At 39.7% G+C, this 18,750-nt stretch overlaps 1 protein-coding gene across 5 annotated transcripts in view; it reads left to right on the forward strand.

Annotated features, from left to right (window-relative positions):
- The window catches only part of FER (tyrosine-protein kinase Fer), a 605,512-nt gene that overhangs the window by 122,093 nt on the left and 464,669 nt on the right, over positions 1-18,750 (forward strand). For 2 of the 5 annotated variants that reach the window (XM_053776767.2, XM_053776781.2), the window contains exon 1: positions 15,028-15,128. The exons of 1 other annotated variant lie outside the window; for it this stretch is intronic. The gene's annotated coding sequence lies outside the window, so the exon portion shown is untranslated. Of the gene's footprint in view, positions 1-15,027; positions 15,129-18,750 lie in introns of those variants that run through there. 2 more of the 5 variants (XM_053776788.2, XM_053776795.2) reach the window with 1 other exon arrangement.

An 18,750-nucleotide genomic window follows, 5' to 3' on the forward strand; every position in this document is an offset into this window, starting at 1 on the left:
GCCTGATTACCTGGTCCTTGACTGTTGTTTTCCTCCTGATGTGGCTGTACTGTGATCTTATTGCATATATATATATATATATATATATATATATATATATATATATATATATATATATATATATATATATGTATGTATGTATGTATGTAGAATGACATGGAGAGCGTATAAATCTGTAGGGGAAGGAAGGCGGGGTAGGGGTCGTCCTCGAAAATGTTGGAGGGACGGGGTAATGGAGGTTTTGTGGGCGAGGGGTTTGGACGTCCAGTAAACGTGCGTGAGCGTGTTAGATAGGAGTGAATGGAGACGAATGGGTTTTGGGACCTGACGAGCTGTTGGAGTGTGAACAGGGCAATATTTAGTGAAGGGATTCAGGGAAACTGGTTATTTTTATATAGCCGGACTTGAGTCCTGGAAATGGGAAGTACAATGCCTGCACTTAAAGGAGGCGTTTGGGATATTGGCAGTTTGGAGGGATATGTTATACATCTTTATATATGCTTCTAAACCGTTGTATCTGGGCGCCTCTGCAAAGACAGTGATTATGTATTAGTGAGGTGAAATTGTTGAATGATGAAAGTATTTTCTTTTTGGGGATTTCCTTTTTTTTTTTTGGGGGGGGGGGGGGGGGGTCATCCTGCCTCGGCGGGAGACGGCCAACTTGTTGAAAAAAAATAATATAGAATTCGCAGAACAGTCGAAATATTCACAAACACTAATCTCTGGCCGAAGGAGACTCGAACCTACGAACCTTGGAACAAGGTACGCAGTGCTCTACCGCCATACCACACTGGAGCCCAGCCAACGCTAGGCGTTTTGATCCAAGGCAGCCAGCATTCAGGCAGGTGGTGTTAGCTATTTCATCTCACCCCCTGCATGCATCGACCGACGAGAGATTTTTACAGTGTTTAGAATTGTATATATATATATATATATATATATATATATATATATATATATATATATATATATATATATATATATATATATATATATATATATGTCGTGCCGAATAGGCAGAACTTGCGATCTTGGCTTAAATAGCAACGCTCATCTTGCCATATAGGACAAGTGAAAATTTGTGTATGCAATAATTTCGCTAAAATCATTCTGAACCTAAGGAAAAAAATATTTCACTGTGTTTGTTTAGTATTAAATTATTGTAACCAAATCTAAAATATATTTAGTTGGGTTAGGCTAAAATAAATTGCGCTTCTTATAATAAGATTAGGTAAGTTTTCTAAGTTCCTTTTGGTGCAAAATTATAAATTTTTACATCAACATTAAAGAAAAAATATATCTTTAAACGTATAAGAGAAATTTTTAGAAAGGACTTAATTTTAAATGAGTTCTTGCTAATTGACCAGTTTTACATATTCGGCACGACATATATATATATATATATATATATATATATATATATATATATATATATATATATATATATATATATATATATATATATATATATATATATATAAAGGGAAGTACCACCTCTATGGCTGGAATGGGGACCCTCATCCTCAGAGACGACAATAAACGTACCTCAGGGAAAACTCAAGGTTCTCCCCGGAGCTGTTTGAATATTTTCTTCTCCTTCCTCCCCCTATATTTGATATTCTATGTGAACATTTATTAATAAACAGAATACATTTACAGAAAAACATAAGCATGAATACAATGGCACAATGTATCAAAGATCATGAATTTCCTCCAGCTCCTCCGAGGCTGGACGCGAGCCAAGTATGCAGCAAGCATTTCCCCTCTGGATGGCTACGCTGAGGCGCTGGAACATGAAAGTGGCTGCCTTTGTGTCCCTGGTGGTGTCGATGAGTCTGGAACCCAATTCTTTAAGGAAACGTGTGGCATTTTTTTCCCCATGATCCCAAGGTCTCTGATCCCACTGGGACAAATTGATACTGTTGGCTTATGTCCCTGTACTTGCTGATCTTGTACTCCTCCCTGTGGTCAGCAGCTCCTCCCTGTCGCCCCACACTGTGATGGATATAAGTATCAGCCAGTGTGGACACACAGGTATAGTCCCATGCTAAGAGCTTGCCATTCTTCCAAGGATAGATGGTGTTCCCGTCGGGGCGGTTTGCTGGGTTGTGGGTATTGTTGGCTGCTAGTGATCGGGGCTCCCTCTCGGCTGTAGCAAGGGTTCTCTTAATGATGTCATTGACCTCATTGTGTCTTGCATGCCAGCCCTTGGTTTTGGAACAGTTAAGACCATGTAGACCGTACTGGTCTGCTTGCGCTATATATATATATATATATATATATATATATATATATATATATATATATATATATATAAACAAGTCAGCCGTCTCCCACCGAGGCAGGATAACCCAAAAAGAAAATCCCCAAAAAGAAAATACTTTCATCATCATTCAACACTTTCACCTCACTTACACATAATCACTGTTTTTGCAGAGGTGCTCAGACTATAACAGTTTAGAAGCATATACGTATAAAGATACACAACATATCCCTCCAAACTGCCAATATCCCGAACCCCTCCTTTAAAGTGCAGGCATTGTAGTTCCCATCTCCAGGACTCAAGTCCTGCTATATAAAAATAACCGGTTTCCCTGAATTCCTTCACTAAATATATAATTTTCCTTCTTTCTCATGTTCTCGTGTACCCTGCTCACACTCCAACAGCTCGTCAGGTCCCACATAGCATTCGTCTCCATCCACTCCCATCTAACACGCTCTCGCACGCTTGCTGGAAGTCCAAGCCCCTCGCCCACAAAACTTCCTTTACCCCCTCCCTTCAACGTTTTCGAGGAAGACCCCTACCCCGCCTTCCTTCCCCTACAGATTTATACGCTCTCCATGTCATTCTACTTTGATCCATTCTCTCTAAATGACCAAACCACCTCAACAACCCCTCTTCAGCCCTCTGACTAATACTTTTATTAACTCCACACCTTCTCCTAATTTCCATACTCCGCATTTTCTGCATAATATTTACACCACACATTGCTCTTAGACAGGACATCTCCACTGCCTCCAACCGCCTCCTCGCTGCTGCATTTACAACCCAAGCTTCACACCCATATAAGAGTGTTGGTACTACTATACTTTCATACATTCTCTTCTTTGCCTCCATAGATAACGTTTTTTGTCTCCACATATACCTCAGTGCACCACTCACCTTTTTTCCTTCATCAATTCTATGATTAACCTCATCCTTCATAAATCCATCCGCCGACACGTCAACTCCCAAATATCTGAAAACATTCACTTCTGCCATACTCCTCCCCAATTTGATATCCAATTTTTCTTTATCTAAATCATTTGATACTCTCATCACCTTACTCTTTTCTATGTTCACTTTCAACTTTCTACATTTACACACTCTCCCAAACTCGTCCACTAACCTTTGCAATTTTTCTTTAGAATCTCCCATAAGCACAGTATCATCAGAAAAAAGTAACTGTGTCAATTCCTATTTTGTATTTGATTCCCCATAATTTAATCACACCCCTCTCCCGAACACCCTAGCATTTACATCTTTTACAACCCCATCTATAAATATACTAAACAACCATGGTGACATTACACATCCCTGCCTAAGACCTACTTTTACCGGGAAGTAGTCTCCCTCTCTTCTACACACCCTAACCTGAGCCTCACTATCCTCATAAAAACTCTTTACAGCATTTAGTAACTTACTACCTACTCCATATACTTGCAACATCTGCCACATTGCTCCCCTATCCACTCTATCATATGCCTTTTCTAAATCCATAAATGCAATAAAAACTTCCCTACCTTTATCTAAATACTGTTCACATATATTCTTCAATGTAAACACTTGATCTACACATCCCGTACCCACTCTAAAACCTCCTTGCTCATCCACAATCCTACATTCTCTCTTACCTCTAATTCTTTCAATAATAACCTTACTGTATACTTTTCCTGGTATACTCAGTAAACTTATTCCTCTATAATTTTTTACAATCTTTTTTGTCCCCCTTTTCCTTTATATAAAGGGACTATACACGTTCTCCGCCAATCCCTAGGTACCTTCCCCTCTTTCATACATTTATTAAACAAAAATACCAACCACTCCAACACTATGTCTCCCCCTGCTTTTAACATTTCTGTCATGATCCCGTCAGTTCCAGCTGCTCTACTCCCTTTCATTCTACGTATCGCCTCACGCACCTCCACCACACTCACATCCTGCTCTTCTTCACTCCTACAAGATGGTATACCTCCCTGGCCAGTGCATGAAATTACCGCCTCCCTTTCTTCGTCGACATTTAAAAGTTCCTCAAAATATTCTCGCCATCTACCCAATACCTCCATCTCCCCATCTACTAACTCCGCTACTTTGTTTTTAACTGACAAACCCATTCGTTCCATAGGCTTTCTTAATTTGTTTAACTCACTCCAAAAATTTTTCTTATTTTCATTAAAATTTCTTGACAGTGCCTCTCCCACTCTATCATCCGCTCTCCTTTTGCACTCTCTCACCACTCTCTTCACCTTTCTTTTACTCTCCATATACTCTACTCTTCTTATAACACTTCTGCTTTGTAAAAACCTCTCATAGGCTACCTTTTTCTCTTTTATCACACCCTTTACTTCATCATTCCACCAGTCACTCCTCTTTCCTCCTGCACCCACCCTCCTATAACCACAAACTTCTGCACCACATTCTAATACTGCATTTTGAAAACTATTCCAACCCTCTTCAACTCCCCCAGTACTCATACCTGCACTAGCCCACCTTTCTGCCAGTAGTTGCTTATATCTCACCCGAACTTCCTCCTCCCTTAGTTTACACACTTTCACCTCTCTCTTATTTGTTGTTGCCATTTTCCTCTTGTCCCATCTACCTCTTACTCTAACTGTAGCTACAACTAAATCATGATCCGATATATCAGTTGCCCCTCTATAAGCATGTACATCCTGAAGCCTACCCATCAACCTTTTATCCACCAATACATAATCTAACAAACTACTTTCATTATGTGCTATATCATACCTTGTATATTTATTTATCCTATTTTTCATAAAATATGTATTACTTATTACCAAACCTCTTTCTACACATATCTCAATTAAAGGCTTCCCATTTTCATTTACCCCTGGTGCCCCAAATTTACCTACTACTCCCTCCACAACATTTTTACCCATTTTAGCATTGAAATCCCCAACCACAAGTATTTTCACACTTGGTTCAAAACTCCCCACGCATTCACTCAACATTTCCCAAAATCTCTCTCTCTCTCTCTCTCTCTCTATACTTCTCTCTTCTCCAGGTGCATATACGCTTACTATAACCCACTTTTCACATCCAACCTTTATTTTACTCCACATAATCCTTGAATTAATACATTTATAGTCACTCTTTTCCTGTCATAGCTTATCCTTCAACATTATTGCTACTCCTTCTTTAGCTCTAACTCTGTTTGAAACCCCTGACCAAATCCCATTTATTTCTCTCCACTGAAACTCTCCCACCCCCTTCAGCTTTGTTTCACTTAAAGTCAGGACATCCAGCTTCTTCTCATTCATAACATCCACAATAATCTCTTTCTTATCATTCGCACAACATCCACGCACATTCAGACTTCCCACTTTGACAATTTTCTTCTTCTTATTCTTTTTAGTAATTAATACAGGAAAAAGGGTTACTAGCCCATTGTTTCCGGCATTTTAGTTGACTTTTACAACACGCATGGCTTACGGAGGAAAGATTCTTATTCCACCTCCCCATGGATATAAAAGGAAAAATAATAAGAACAAGAATTATTAAGATAAAATCAAAGAAAACTCAGATGAGTGTGTATAAATGAACGTATACATGTATGTGTAGTGTGACCTAAGTGTAAGTAGAAGTAGCAAGACGTACCTGTAATCTTGCATATTTATGAGACAGACAAAAGACACCAGAAATCCTACCATTATGTAAAACAATTACAGGCTTTCGTTTTACACTCGCTTGGCAGGACGGTAGTACCTCCCTGGGTGGTTGCTGTCTACCAACCTACTACCTAGAATATATATATATATATATATATATATATATATATATATATATATATATATATATATATATATATATATAAATATAAAACAAAGATGGACAGGGGGCTTGAACCGTGGTCCTGAGACTGGCAGGTCCAACACTTTACCGCTGAACTACGGAGCTTCTAAAATAGGAAAGTTCCACAGACAGCAGTACTGTGTAATGATGAGTAAGACACATGTACAACAGTTGGGTACCTTTGTTGTTGAAACTTTTCACCTGCGCTTTAGACTTCATCAGTCATATTCAGAGGAGAATGTATTGAAGGCAACAGTAGTGACGAGGTAGAGATAATGTAATCAGTCCATCAGCTTGGAGAAATAGTTTGAGGCGGTCAGTCCCTCAGCCCAGAGAAGGGTTTAGCTCCATATTCTGGGACGATATTATATCTCCCAGGTTGATGAACTGATTACATCATCTTGACCTCACCACCACTGCTGCCTTCAGTACATTCTCTGTATTTGACTGATGAAGCCTACCACATGGGCGAAACGTTTCAACGATAAAGATACCCATCTGTTGCACATGTGTTTTACTCATTAACTTGTCGGTATTTTATATAATTTTCAACACTGCTGTGTCATATCTGCATCAGAAGCCACTAACTGCGACCCAACTGTCCTTTCTCACAGCTCCAGCAGTAGTGTTTATATACCATGGCTACATATCCTTACTTTCCTCCGTCTCTCCCTCCCTCCTTCTCATACACCCTCATCCCATACCTCCCATCTCCCTCCTCCCTTCCCTCCTTTTATCTCACTCTTCTTCCACTCCTTCCCTTCTCCCTCCTTCTCTCTTCCCTTCCCCCTCCTTCTCGTTTCCCTTCCCTATTTCCCTCCCTTCCCCCGCCCCATCCCTCACAGCAGCACAAACAGGTGATTGTAGATAAACACAGTAAACACGTGTCCTCCACACTCAGGCTGTTGTTCGTTCACCATTTCTTTTGTCTCACATCCTGTACAGTCCTCAGAACTGAGATGCCTGTCTGCTGCGCCTGATGTTTTTTCTCTTCTGTAATAAAGAAGTCTGGCAGAGAGTAGGTTTTTTCTCTATTACCGGACGGAGAATAAAGTTCTTTACCAATCCTTCCACTGACTTACTCACATAGGTTTAGTTCATCACATAATATGATCATAATCTCTAATTTTCTGTGTATTTCTAACTAGTTCTTATTCTTCTGATATTTCTAGTTGAAATTGGAAGTTTCTGAGCCGGAACAAAGATAAAAGTTTTCAGGAGGAAACTGGATCACTACCTTCGCCAAGCGCAAGATCAGCTAGGCTGTGATTGCTCTGTGAACTAGCGGACCGCTTTCAGCAACAGCCTGGCTGATCAGGCTGTCAGTCGTTTTTTCCATTGTATATTTCCTTATCTCCAATGGTTGTAGCACCTACTATCTGCTCTTTCAGTTCATTCATTTAGTCTACCACTCTCTGAAGAAAATATTTCTTGTATCCCATAGCACCGTATCATCCTTTGCAGACGATACTAGGATCTGCGTGACACTATCATCAACTGAGGGCACGATAAATCTCCAAGAAGATATAAACCAAGTTTTCCAGTGGGCAACGGAGAACAAAATGATGTTTAATAGCTAGAACTGAGTATACTACAGACTGTAATCACACAGTAGAACGGAAAAGTGATGTGAAGGATCTGAGAGTGGTAATGTCTGAGGACCTCATCTTCAAGGATCACAACAGTGTCACTATCACATCTGCGAGGAATATGATAGGATGGATAATGAGAACGTTCAAAACAAGAGATGCCAAGCCAATGATGATCCTTTTTAAATTATTTTAATCAAGGGGGAAGCGCTAAACCGGCAGGATTATACAGCGCTTGTGGGGGGGGGGATGTGAAAGGTATTCAGGCTTAATTGAGGGAACTGGAGCACAGATCCAGTTCCCTGGATCAAGAGCCCCTCACCAGCGTTAAGGAACCTTCCTTGAGGATTCCTTGAGAGGATTTTGTACCGAAGTGGCTAATTTATTGTGTACCCCGTACACAATAAATTAGCGCAAAAGTAACACAGAAGACCTAGTAACTAGGCCACAAAAGGGTTAACAGACATACATCTGGATTTATATCTACAGTTTACTTATTAACTGTTACAAGCAAATTTAGGAAATTTGCGCAATATATCTGATATCTTACTTTCATAAATAAGGTATCTTGAGGTGTCATATAGGTTACTATACTATATATTCCTCAATGAGTGAACAGTTAAGCACATAGTGTTCAAGATAGTGACTATACGGCTGGCCACATACCTTGCATTTAGTTTGATCATCATCTCTGTGTTTCTCAAACTGCCAGAAGTCCTTGCCAGAAGCAGTAGCCTAATCCTGGCCAGTACAACATCAGTCTGTTTACATTACAAGTTACTCCATGAACATACTTATCTACGTTCATGTTATCATAGTGGGTTATAGATCTACTCAGACTTCTAGTTGCATTCCTATAACATTCAGTTTCATTATTTTCTTCTCGCCTAATATTATTCCTAATGCTAGACACTGATTCACCAAAGTTATATTCTGTATTATCCTTCAGGGTGCTTACTTCTCTTGGCTAACATATCAATTTTATCATGAAGGAGTAATCCAATGTGTGATGGAATCCATAACAATTGTACATTAATTCCCTTTTCCCGGATTTTTGAGTATCTATACCTGGCTTCTCCAATGAGCATGTTAGTCATTTGTGTGAGTCAAGAGCCTTCAGTGATTACATAGAATCAGAAATAATGATAGAGTCAAGCTCAGTGTCATAAGTTAGCGCCATTAGGATGGCCTCATCTTCTGTACATAGTTCTAACATGATAAAGCCTGGATCTACAATAAAGATACCCAGAACATGTCAGATGTACATAACCTTCATGACTGCAATGCAGTGAATATGCCCTAGACGTTAAATAAGCGCCAGGCTCCTTTCTTCTGCTTCAGAATCTCCACGACTGCCCAGTTGTTAATTCTTATGCCTAACTCAACAAAGTTCCTGTCGTTCTTAACTAAGGAGGTGGCAACAAAAGCAGATGCAGCCCTGCCAGAAAACTCCTGCTTAGATCCATCATTGTATATTACTTGTAATAAATTATTACTACCACTTATGTGAGAAATATCTTCATGAGCAGTTGTCTTTACAATTGATTTAAGGAAGTATGATAACTGATGCACGCATGAACAAAGATCACTTACTAATCTCAGGTGACTTCAATATAAATCTCCTGCAAGACCAGGACCCACACGTTACTGAATTCACAAACACAATGAGTAACTGTATGTTGCTACCAACAGTAACAAAACCTACAAGAGTTACAGAGACTAGTGTTTCCCTACTTGACCACATCTGGACCAACACAATATCCCCTTTAAAATCAGGCATAATCACAAATAATACCACAGATCACTAGCCTACCTTCCTCATCACAAACCTTGGCAAATTACCCCAAGACACTACTAAAGTCGCCTTCAGACTTCACAATGAGGCAGCCATTAATAACTTCACAGCAGCAGTGACGAACATTGACTGGCACACTGAGCTAGAAATCTATACATATATTGACGAATGTATTAATAATTTTCTAAAAAAGACCCAATACCTCTATAACAAGCACTGCCCCCCAAAAACTAAACAGATGACAGCTAAGAGACTGAACAGTCCCTGGCTAACACCCAGCATCCTCAAATCCATAAATACAAAGCACCTATACGAAAAACAGTACAGAATGGGTCACATAACCAGAGACCAAACAAAACGTTACTCGTCAGTCCTAACCAGCCTGATACGAAGGGCTAAAAAAACTCTATTATGAGAACAGATTATCCAACTTACGAGGTGATATAAAAAAGACCTGGAAAACCCTATCAGAAATTCTAGGAGCAAAAAAGATAACACGAAATAGCGAAATTGAATTAACAAAACCAGATGAACCCCAACACCCACCAACTGAAACAGCAAACAGACTCAATAATTTCTTCTCCACTATAGGAAAAAACCTTGCCAATAAAATCCCAAGCACAGATACCCCACCCAATGACTACCTCACTGGCAACTACCCGAACACACTGTTCCTAGCTCCGACTAACACTACTGACGTCTCCCTTATTATCAACACACTAAAAAACAAGACAGGAGATTTAAATACCTTACCACCCTTTATATACAAAAAAGCGTCACAAGTACTGTCAACAGTCATTGCAACACTCTTTAACAAATCCATAGAATCCTCTACCTTCCCTACAGTTCTCAAAATAGCAAGGGTCACCCCCATCCATAAAGGAGGAGACCACACAGACTTGAATAACTATAGGCCAATATCCAACTTACACCCTCTCTCTAAAATCTTCGAAAAATTAATTCATAAGCGAATCTATTACTACCTCATCTCCCACAACATACTCAACCCCTGTCAATTTGGGTTCAGGCCTAATAAAATACTAATGATGCTATTATACACATGCTAGAACACACACACTGCAATAGAGAAAAAAGAAGTCCCACTGGGGATCTTCATAAACTTACATAAAGCACTATGGTATACGAGGGCACTCCCTCAACTACCTAAAGTCTTACCTCAGCAACAGAAGCCAATATGTGTACACAAACGGGGCAAACTCTTCAGCACAGCCAATTACAGTTGGTGTCCCACAGGGAAGTGTCCTAGGCCCTCTTCTCTTTCTCATATACAGAAATGACCTACCAAATGCATCGCAACTACTCAAACCCACACTATTTGCAGATGACACTACATACGTCTTCTCTCACCCGAGCCCAGTCACGCTAGCCAATACTGTAAATACCGAATTACAGAAAATATCTACCTGGATGAGTACTAACAAACTTACTCTAAACATTGACAAAACCTACTTCATTCAGTTTGGTAACAGAGCTACAGACGTCCCTCTTAACATAATGATAAACGGATCACCTATCACAAAACTCACAGAGGGAAAATTCTTAGGAATCCACCTGGATAATAGACTCAAATTTCAAACACATGTACAACTAATTTCCCAAAAAAATTCCAAGACCGTAGGCATACTATCGAAGATACGGTACTATGTTCCACAGTCAGCCCTTCTGGCCCTATATCACTCACTTATTTGCCCCTATCTCACCTATGGAATTTGTGCATGGGGCTCAACAACAATAAACCATCTCAGACCATTAATTACCCAACAAAAGGCGGCAGTCAGAATGATAAATTCCCACTACAGGGAGCACACTCCACCAATATTCAAAACTCTAAACCTACTCACCATACAAAACATCCATACTTATTACTGCACCTACTACATTCATAGAACACTTAACTCTGACTCTGATATAAACCCTCCCCTCAAACGTCTCCTTACCAACCTCAACAGAACACGTGACCATAACACAAGGCACAGATCACTCTTTGATGTTCCTCGAGTCCATCTCACGCTATGCAAAAACTCAATGCACATAAAAGGCCCTAAAATCTGGAATTCATTACCTGTGAATATAAAAGAAACACTGTTTATAAATTCAAGTCTCTTCTCAAAAATCACTTACTCACCCACAACTAAATAAATACTGAATTAATTGTATCTCATAAATTGTATTTCGTAAATGTTTCTCATTATTGTATCTCATAAATGTCTAACCTGTGACCCAATCAAACTTTATTTTTTAATTACATTACCTAACAGAATACTCCAATCTACTGAATGCTCAGCAACACAGTAAATGACCATATGACCTGTCTTTGTAATACTCATTTGTGCTAAATTGTTATCTGTTTACAATAATGTTTTTACCACTGAATATATCATTGCTTAGTTAATCTTAAGTTAATTTTAAGCCTGCCCATAATGCTCTGCATACAAGGGGCTTTGGCATGTTGCACTGTAATAACTGTATTCCTTTGTATTTCACTGTATCATGTTCAAATTAATAAATAAATAAATAGAGGAAGGGATTACTAGCGATGAGCTTCTTGGGAGGGACTTGCAAGTATGTGATATTAAATGAACACATCATCCATGGAGGTGTGAAATGCTCTTGTTGTCTACAGTGATACAGTTTGTGCAAGTTATAACACTTAGTATAATTGCATGTTTTCACAATTATTTAGATCTGTGTGTGTATTTACTTCTAGACATTGAGTAAGATTCATAGTGACACTGGTTCATTTCTTAACATTCTAATACCAATAATCCTGTCACTGGTAGATTTAGGACAGCCAAGAATAATTCTGAGGGCTTCATTTTGCATTAATTCCAAGGGTCGGGGAGAACTTTCCTTGGATAATGTCAATATGGGAGCAGGATAATCAATTAAGGCCATAACATAGGCTGTGTACATGATTCTTACTATTCTCACATTAGCACTATAGTTGGGGTTGTAGCCAGTAACAGCTTTGAGAGCATTTAGTCTGTCTTTGCATTGCTTATTTAGTTGTGGTATGGTGAATTTATTGAAGGGTACATCTACACCAAGATATCTACAGGATTTAACGTAGCTAATGTTGTCACCCTGCAAACAGATGGGTGGAGGATGTCGTTTGCTTATCAATATCTTTATTTTAGATGAAGATATGATAAGGCCTAATCGATTACAAATTTCTTGAACTTCGTTAATAATGGTACTCCTCTTCTTTTTCCCTGTTGTATGGATCATGATGTCATCAGCATACCTTATAGCTATATGTTTAGATGCGGCAGGTAGAGCATTTAGGGTGATAATACTGAAGGTAGGTTGTGAGAGTCATGCTGGTGATAGTACTGAAGATAGGTTGTGAGAGTCATGCTGGTGATAGTACTGAATATAGGTTGTGAGAGTCATGCTGGTGATAGTACTGAAGATAGGTTGTGAGAGGCATGCTGGTGATAGTACTGAAGATAGGTTGTGAGAGTCATGCTGGTGATAATACTGAAGATAGGTTGTGAGAGTCATGCTGGTGATAGTACTGAAGATAGGTTGTGAGAGTCATGCTGGTGATAGTACTGAATATAGGTTGTGAGAGTCATGCTGGTGATAGTACTGAAGATAGGTTGTGAGAGTCATGCTGGTGATAGTACTGAATATAGGTTGTGAGAGTCATGCTGGTGATAATACTGAAGATAGGTTGTGAGAGTCATGCTGATGATAATACTGAAGGTAGGCTGTGAGAGTCATGCTGGTGATAGTACTGAAGATAGGTTGTGAGAGTCATGCTGGTGATAATACTGAAGATAGGTTGTGAGAGTCATGCTGGTGATAGTACTGAAGATAGGTTGTGAGAGTCATGCTGGTGATAGTACTGAAGATAGGTTGTGAGAGTCATGCTGGTGATAGTACTGAAGATAGGTTGTGAGAGTCATGCTGGTGATAGTACTGAAGATAGGTTGTGAGAGTCATGCTGGTGATAGTACTGAAGATAGGTTGTGAGAGTCATGCTGGTGATAGTACTGAAGATAGGTTGTGAGAGTCATGCTGGTGATAGTACTGAAGATAGGTTGTGAGAGTCATGCTGGTGATAATACTGAATATAGGTTGTGAGAGTCATGCTGGTGATAGTACTGAAGATACTTTGTGAGTCATGCTGATGATAGTACTGAAGATAGGTTGTGAGTCATGCTGGTGATAATACTGAAGATAGGTTGTGAGAGGCATGCTGGTGATAGTACTGAAGATAGGTTGTGAGAGTCATGCTGGTGATAGCACCACTTCACTGCATTAGCGTTGATAATCATTTATTTTGCTGTTAAATTGAAGGGAAAACGCTAAACGCATAGGGGTCATATAGCGCCTGGGGAATGGGAGGTGATCAGGTCTAATACTAGGAAAGGTAATGTAATTTTAATTCTTTAAATCAAGTACTCTTTCTCGGCATGGAGGCATCCCCCCCTCCCCCCCTCCCCCCAATTCTTCAAGGGTGTGGTCCTCATGTAAGGTTAAGTGAAACTAGAGTTTTTGCATTTGATTACTGCTTGAGCGCGAATAAGACCTTGTTTTTCCTGATTAACCTATAATTATTCTTGTCCCAAGATAATACAACCTTTGCCAAGATTCCATTAAGGGTAAATGATGTATACAATAATGTATATAGTGATATATGAATGCCGGTCTGGAGCCGGGGATAAGATCTGAGTCAGGTTTGGTATCTGTCACCTCTGACATCTCATGAAATGATACCCTTGATGTTGGTGAAGGGTTCTTGATCGAAGGAGTTGAAGCTTCCTTTTTTTATCAGATATATTTGTCTTTCCGCTATGTGGTGTATGGCCCCTGCGGATTTAGCGCTTCACTATAAATATAATAATGAAATAAAGAGAAGAATTAGGAATAACTTCAGTGGGGTTTCCTTGGTACAAGTCTCACTTTAGTGCTACTTGAGTATGTCTTAAACAGGATTAAGTAGGACTTGAAAAGTAAGGGTTGAATAGGGTTTAAGTAGGAAGTAAATAGAATCCAAGTAGGACGTTAAATAGGAATTAAGTAAGATGAGGAGGACTTAAGTAGGACTAAGATCCCCCTGGATGTGAGCCTCCGGCCCGCTGTGGTTAGCCTTCTCCTCTACCCACCCACCTTGCAACTCTCTTGCCTCTTTTTCTCTCAATATTCTCTTTACACTTTCTCTCATTAAAGCCCATTTTAGTTTCGCTAGCCGGTTGATAATGTGCAACTGGGTGGCTGTAATAAGCCGAAGTTATAGAGGAAGGGAGTGAGACTATCAGCTGCCACTGATGTATCCTGGGCTGAGGGAATTTACCTCTCTTGAAGGACCACCTTCATATTTACAGTGGACAGTCTGCCAGAGACGCACTCTCTGAAAATTGATAACGTTTGTGTAAATCTTACACCTCATGGCTCTTGCAGTTTATCTCATGTAGTGTATTTGAAGACATAGTTTCGTGTTTACAAAAAATTGTCGGAGGCCAAAAGGTCGCTGTTTGGTGGGGAAAAGATAAAATAGACAGAAATTGCGGTGTAGTAACAGGAGGCAGACTTGGCGGCCATCGTCTGCGAGGCTGCTCAGTCAGTGTTGTGCTCCGGGTGGGTGTGTACGTGCTGGCGCACACTCCTGTGATAGTGTCTCTTGTGTTTAGTACCTCCCTTTGTAAGCATCGATTTATTAGCTTTCTATAACATTCCTAGAAAATGTGAAGTGTCATTTGAAAAGCAATGGCGATTGAGATAGTTTGGAAAAGTGCAGCAAATGAGGATAATTATCTGATGTGTCGTTGAAGTTGCCCGCTAGCCGAGGCTAACATTACGTACCCGGGTTAAAATAGCCTGGCTACCCTTGCATGAACTGGCTCACGGGGCTGCCTCCTTCCAGGCCACTAAACTGAAAACTGTAGCCCCATCCCCTAGGAGCAGGCTCACAGCCTGATCCATAATATCAATTAATATAAAATTCTTCACAGTATCAATAATAATTTATTCGTTTTTTTTCGCATTCTTCTGTCTGCTTTTCAGGTTTTCAGATGTGAATTCTGGCAGACCTTGAGAAAAGTTGAAACTGTTGAGGGTTTTTGTGGTATAGTGGAAGCAAGCTTGTTTTTTCAGTTAATCCTGCTCTTGTGAGTTGTGACTGGAATTATCCAATATATAAATACTAGAGATTTCAAAACATATTGGCACTGATTTTATACTGAACAATACATTGTGTATATACATTGAAAAATACATATATACGTTGAATGCCTGTGCATAGACCAGTGTATATATCCTGAACAATATACCTTTGTATATACTTAAATTTTTATTTAAGTGATTATGATATGATCGTTTTATATGATTTTATATAAATTCTTACAGTTTAGAAAAATATTTTATTATTTTTCGTATTCACGACTAGTCTAATTTTGTATTGTCAGTAAAACTGAGGATGGTTGACGTGAAAGAAATCCAAATATTCTTCCTTGAAGCCTTTTTATCCACTTCTCCGAGGCCATGGGTCCCACAATTTACACCAGAGGTGGACCCCATCATTATATATATATATATATATATATATATATATATATATATATATATATATATATATATATATATATATATATATATATATATATATATTTGTCCAACAAGTCGGCCGTCTCCCACCGAGGCATATATATATATATATATATATATATATATATATATATATATATATATATATATATATATATGGTTCAAGTGTGAATTAATGCTTGTAAAAAAGCAGCACTGGCAGTATCATGACATGGCTCGCCAAGAAGGTGCCATCAAGGGGGGGGATTGTGCTGGTGAAGCGCTTTTAAGCCGAGGAATTGGAGTTACCCTCTCCTTTGATTCAACATGAGTACCTCCTATTCCCCAGCGGTTGTATGACTCCGTCAAGTGAATATTATGATACTCTTGGCGTAAGCGTTCTGCTACCTTACACAGGTCTTGCATGTGACGGCGCAGATCATGTGACTTGGACGTCAAGCCGGATGGCATTGGCTGCAGCAATATGATAGTTACCAACGCGCGCGCACGCACGCAGGCTTCACTTTCGACATGTTCGACTCCCTGAGGCTGTCTAGCTGCTCTTCTCTCAAATCCCCTCCTTTAATACAAACTCTCTCTCTGTGACTAACTGAAACTGACCAGTTAAACCAACAATAACTTTCTCCTTTAATGCTTATGCTGACCCTTCACACTTGTACCCCGCAATAGAAAGAAGTATGATTTACCGCAACGCAGAATGACCAGTGCAGGTTCAACACTTTTTATATTAATTATAGACGATAGTGAAACTCAGGTTTGGGTATGTAGGAGAGAGTGGGAAATTATTTTCCAGTAAAATTAGGCCTTAGACAGGGATACGTGATGTCTCCATGGTTAATATATTTATAAAGTTGTAAGAGAAGTGAATCCTGGGGTGTGGAAGATAAAGAATAATACAAAGTGGGAGTTGCCACAGTTGCATTTTTCCGATGACACTGTGCTTTTGTGAGATTCTAAGGAGAAGTTTCAAAGATTGGTGGGCGAATTTGGGAAGGTATGTAAAAGAAGGAAATTAAAAGTGAATATAAAGAGCAAGGTGACGAGGGATAAAAAAATAGGTAATGGAAGATTGAATACCAGATTGGAGAAAGTGAATGCGTTCAGATATTTGGGGGAGGACTTGTTGTGAGATGGGTCTATGAAAGACGAGGTGAACCATAGAATTGACGAAGGGAAAAAAGGTGATCGGTGCATTGAGGCATCTGTGGAGATAACGTTATCCATGGCGGCAAAGGATATGTATAGTGGTACCAGCGCTCTTGTATGGGTGTGAATCATGGGTTGTGAAAACGTTGCCGCAAAGAGGAGACGAGGCACTGGAGATGTGTCTGAGAGCAATGTGTCGTATGAATATTATCCAGAGGATTCGTAGCATGTAGATTTGAAGGTGTGGGGTTACTAACAATATTATCCAGAGGTTAGGGCAGAGAGGATGGAACAAAATAGAATGACTTGAAGAGCGTATAAATCTGCTGTGGAGGTTAAGGCGGGGTATGGGTCGTTCTAGGATAGTTGGAGGGAGAGGGTAAAGGAGGTTTCATATGTAAGGGAGCTTAGAGATCCAGCAAGCTTGTTACGAGTGAGTGGAGGTAAATGGTTTTTGTGACTGAAAGAAGTATGATTTACCGCAACGCAGAATGACCAGTGCAGGTTCAACACTTTTTATATTAATTATAGACGATAGTGAAACTCAGGTTTGGGTATGTAGGAGAGAGTGGGAAATTATTTTCCAGTAAAATTAGGCCTTAGACAGGGATACGTGATGTCTCCATGGTTAATATATTTATAAAGTTGTAAGAGAAGTGAATCCTGGGGTGTGGAAGATAAAGAATAATACAAAGTGGGAGTTGCCACAGTTGCATTTTTCCGATGACACTGTGCTTTTGTGAGATTCTAAGGAGAAGTTTCAAAGATTGGTGGGCGAATTTGGGAAGGTATGTAAAAGAAGGAAATTAAAAGTGAATATAAAGAGCAAGGTGACGAGGGATAAAAAAATAGGTAATGGAAGATTGAATACCAGATTGGAGAAAGTGAATGCGTTCAGATATTTGGGGGAGGACTTGTTGTGAGATGGGTCTATGAAAGACGAGGTGAACCATAGAATTGACGAAGGGAAAAAAGGTGATCGGTGCATTGAGGCATCTGTGGAGATAACGTTATCCATGGCGGCAAAGGATATGTATAGTGGTACCAGCGCTCTTGTATGGGTGTGAATCATGGGTTGTGAAAACGTTGCCGCAAAGAGGAGACGAGGCACTGGAGATGTGTCTGAGAGCAATGTGTCGTATGAATATTATCCAGAGGATTCGTAGCATGTAGATTTGAAGGTGTGGGGTTACTAACAATATTATCCAGAGGTTAGGGCAGAGAGGATGGAACAAAATAGAATGACTTGAAGAGCGTATAAATCTGCTGTGGAGGTTAAGGCGGGGTATGGGTCGTTCTAGGATAGTTGGAGGGAGAGGGTAAAGGAGGTTTCATATGTAAGGGAGCTTAGAGATCCAGCAAGCTTGTTACGAGTGAGTGGAGGTAAATGGTTTTTGTGACTGAACGTGCTGTTGCAGTGTGAGCAAGGTAATGTGAAGGGATTCGTGGAAACTGGTTAGCCGGAATCTGAGTCCTAGAGGAGTACAGTGCCTACACTGAAGAAGTGGTGGGGATATTTGCAGTTTTGAACTGTAGTATCGGTGCCCCTCTGGCAAGTCAGTTAACATGGCTGG

This window comes from Cherax quadricarinatus, chromosome 1, assembly GCF_038502225.1.
Source record: "Cherax quadricarinatus isolate ZL_2023a chromosome 1, ASM3850222v1, whole genome shotgun sequence".
Taxonomy (NCBI): domain Eukaryota; kingdom Metazoa; phylum Arthropoda; class Malacostraca; order Decapoda; family Parastacidae; genus Cherax; species Cherax quadricarinatus.